This window comes from Pteropus vampyrus, unplaced genomic scaffold (assembly GCF_000151845.1).
Source record: "Pteropus vampyrus isolate Shadow unplaced genomic scaffold, Pvam_2.0 Scaffold391, whole genome shotgun sequence".
In the NCBI taxonomy this organism is placed as follows: Eukaryota; Metazoa; Chordata; class Mammalia; order Chiroptera; family Pteropodidae; genus Pteropus; species Pteropus vampyrus.
In genome coordinates this window covers 400,616-404,543 of record NW_011889172.1, presented here as the reverse complement: position 1 = coordinate 404,543, position 3,928 = coordinate 400,616, and the positions used below count along the sequence as shown (strand labels likewise).

The window sequence follows — 3,928 nt, the reverse complement described above, 5'->3', positions numbered from 1 at the left end:
CTTGTCTTTTCATTCTCTTAATGGTGTCTTTGATCAATACAAATTTTAAATTTTAATGTAGTTTAAATAATTTTTTCCTTCAAGGTTAGTGCTTACTGTCGTGTTTTAAGTGATCTTTGCCTACCCCAGAGTAATGAAGATACTCTTCTATACTTTTTTTTTCTAAAAGCTTTATTGTTTACCTTTCACCTTTAGAGGTACAATCAACATGGAATTGATTTTTGTTTGAGATGTGAGGTAGGGATCAACATTTATTCTTTCCCTATGAATAGATCCAATTGACCCAGTGCCATGTATCCTGTCTGTCTGGGATGGAATCCTGGGCACCTTTGGAAAAGTTTTTTAGCATATCTGTGCCTCTGTTTCCTCATTTAAAAAATGAGAATTGTAATTCTGTCTACTTCATGGTAGTGTTCTGAGGGTTAAATGAGTTATTACATGTACATCACTGCAAATGGTGCCTAGCACATGATAAGTTTCAATAAACCTTAGCAATTATTGTTATTGTTTCTGACAGCTATGAACTTTTTTCCTCTTGGGAATTTTCAGGGGAAAAACACATTAATTTCCATGGCTCCTAGTCTTAATGCATTCAGGAGGCTATAACAATACCACAGACTGGGGGGTTTATAAAAGACACAGCTCTGGAGGCTGGGAAGTCCAAGATCAAGGTGCTGCGGACCTGGTGCCTGGTGGGAACCCACTCCCTGGTTCATAGATGGTGTCTGCATGCTGTGTCCTCCCATGGTGAGGGAGCTCTCTGGGGTCTCTTTTGCTTACTGACCCCATTCATGAGGGCTCCACACTCATAACCTAATCACTTCCTGAACACCCCACCTCCTAATACCATCACCCTGGGAGTTAGAGCATCGACATATACATTTTGGGAGGACACAACATTTAATCTTCAGCACTCCCAAACCATGCTTAGAGTGATGATGGCGATGGAGAGGAGGAGATACTTTCTGGAGAATATTCTGTATCAAAATTAGCATCGGGGTTGGCTTGGATGGAGGAGCAGGAAGGGAGATCAAGGGCGGGGGGGAAGGGAGCAAAATCTGTAGTTTCTAAGGTACATCTGACCCAGGTTCTTTGGAAGCAAGGAAGCTAGGGTGCAAAATTTAAGGAGGAACTCATTCTTATGTCCGTGCAAGCACAGGGTCCCTCAGGGGTAGAGGATGGCAGGGAAAATTTAAGAATAATCCTCTTTTAACAGTTTTATTTAGGAATAATTTACATACCATAAAACCCACCTGTTACAGAATTGGGCAAACATCACCCCAATCCAGTTTTAGGATTTCTGTCACCCCCAAAAGAGCCCTTGTGCCCATTTGTAGCCCATCCCCACTCTCAACCCCAGTTCTACCCACTAATCTACTTTCTGTCTCTACAGGTTTGCCTTTTCTGGACATTCTGTATCAATGGAATCATACACAATGTGGCCTTTTGTTTCTGGCTTCTTCCACTTAGCTGAATATTTTTGGGGTTTACCCATGTTGTAGCGTGTGTCAGTAGGCTGTTCGTTTTGGTGGCTGAATGGCATTCCATTGTATGGATGGACCACAGTTCACCAGTTGATGGGCATTTGGATTGTTTTCTCCATTATGAAAAATGCTGCTATGAATATTTATACAAGTCTTTCCACAAACGTATGCTTTTATTTCTCTTGGGTAGATGGAATTGTTGGGTCTTATGGTAAGTTTCTGTTTAACGTTTAAAGAAACTGCTAAATTGTTTCTCAAAGTGGTTACAACATTTTATATTCCCACTAGCACTGGGCTCAGTTTCTTCACATCATCACTAATCCTTGATACTGCCTTTCTGGTTGAGGTCGTTCTGGTTGGGTGCATATGCTGTTAGTCCTGTGACACACACACATGGAGGAGTCCAAGAAGCAGATGGGCATAGGGGTTGGAGATCTGGGCTGTGGATATACCTCTGGGAGGCCTTAGCTGTAGATTCATTTAGTCAGTCAAGAAACAGTTTCTTGGGCGCCTGCTATGTGCCAGAGTGAGAGGGGCTGGGCACCTAGGACAAAGGCAAATGTGATGGAGACCGCTCCTTGGAGAAGCTTGGCTCTAAGGAGATAGGGCAGTTTCCCACAGCACCAGTAGGGAGTGCATGAGAGAGTATCATTAGGTTCCAAATTCTCTAAGCCAGGAGGCCTTGGAGCCCAGTGGTTTTGGCACCTGACATCAGACAGACCTGGGTTCAAATTCTAGGCCCCCATTTACCCGCTGGGTCACCTTGAAGTGGTCCTCTTCCCTCTCTGAGCCCAGTTTCCTCACCTGTAAATAAGGATGTCACTGTAGTTTTCATGGGAGTTTGCAACAACTGCTCAGCAAGCACATTTGAAATGTGTCCAGCATTCATAAATGCAAGCACACAAGTAGGCAAGGACACATCTCATTTTTAAAAGCTCATTATCAGTTGCAAATAATTAAGAACAGCAGCTACTATTTGTGGAACGTTTACCATGTCCCAGACACCCTGCAGAATGCTTAATAAGCACCATCCCGCCCTACTCTCCCTCGGCTCACTCTGCTCCAACCACCCTGGCCCCCTTCTTGAACACTCATGCTCCTGCCCCAGGGCCTTTGCACTTGCGGTCCCCATTGCCTGAAACTCTTCCCTCAGATATCCAAATGGCTCCCTCCCTCACGTTCTTCAGGTCTCTCTGCTCAAATGTCACTTTCCCCAACCACCCCGTTGAAAGTTTACTCCCCTGTTTATTCCTACGCCCCTCCCAAGTCCTGATATTTTACTCCGCCCTCCCCTCCATTTCTTGTATGATTCGCCCCACAGAATGTTTGGCTTCACAACGGCAGTCGTTTTGTCTGTTTTCACAGTGCCTGGGACGCAGTAGCTGCTCAATAAATCTTTCACTTTATTCTCAAGACACCCCAGGCCTTTACACATATTAGGCCCATAGTCCTCACATCCACCCACTTTGCAGATGAGGAAACCGAGGCGGAGAGAAGTCTCTGCTGGAGGTTACACAGGGGCAGAACCTGCCTCTCGGTTCTGAAAAAAGCTCATAATAAAGGACAGTTCAAGACCCGCACCCCCATGTTCAGGGCTTCTCCCCAGGCGAGCGAGCCCTGTGAAAGGCCTGAGTCATCGCCGCCTCCAGACGGCGGCGGCCGCGGGCTGAGGGCGGCGGCGGCGGCGGCGGCGGCGCGAGGTGATGCGGGGGCGCCAGGAGGGGGCGTGAGTGCGGGGAAAACAGAGGAAATGAAACCCGCCAGGCGCGCGGCTCCCGCCAGCCCCGCCGCCCCCGCCGCCGGCTGGTGCGTGGGTGGGACGTGCAGGGCCTCTGCACCACCCTCTCGGAAGGCACGGGCCCCGAAGCCCTGGGGCCTGAAGGATGGTCCCAAGTGTCACGTCCCCGCCCCCACCCCAAGTTCAATTTGTGAGTGGAGAGCCGCTTGGGACTTGTCTGCCAAAGGCTAGCTCCTGTCTCCGCCGTCCCCGGTCATAATGCCGCCCCTGGTGTACTGGGGCATCCTCCCGCTGCTCGAGTGACCCCCTAAACCGCACCTGCATTTAAGTCACCGCGGCTGCTGGCTCCGGACCTCGCGGCTCTGGGCTTCCCTCGTTCCGAAAACAACCCGGGGGTCTCTAGAGTGATTCTGGTCCAGGCAGAGCCCTTTCCCTAAGGAAAAGAAGACCCTAGGCTGCCCGATTCACGGGAGCGCACCAGAGTTTCGCTCCCCATAGCCCCCCCCATACCTGCGCTCGCGGGTTTCAGAGAGTCGGGGTCGGTGTCCTAACAGGAGGTGGGTGGGGACTTGCGACCTCGGTCCTCTGCCGGCTTTGGGTGGTCGCGGTAGGCTGAGCGCCGGGGGTGGCCCGGGAACACCTCGGGGGGGTGGGGAACACCTCGGGGGGGGCGGGAACGCCGCTGGGGGCGGGGCTGGGAATGCCG

The 3,928-nt window shown here is 50.1% G+C and overlaps 1 long non-coding RNA gene across 1 annotated transcript; it reads right to left on the bottom strand.

Annotated features, from left to right (window-relative positions):
• Positions 1-1,255: 1,255 nt before the first annotated feature.
• Positions 1,256-3,851, bottom strand: LOC111731683. The gene is made up of 3 exons (XR_002777259.1): positions 3,733-3,851; positions 2,235-3,655; positions 1,256-2,028 (listed from the first exon to the last, which is right to left on the bottom strand). It is a non-coding gene; the product is annotated as an uncharacterized LOC111731683 (long non-coding RNA).
• Positions 3,852-3,928: the final 77 nt, after the last annotated feature.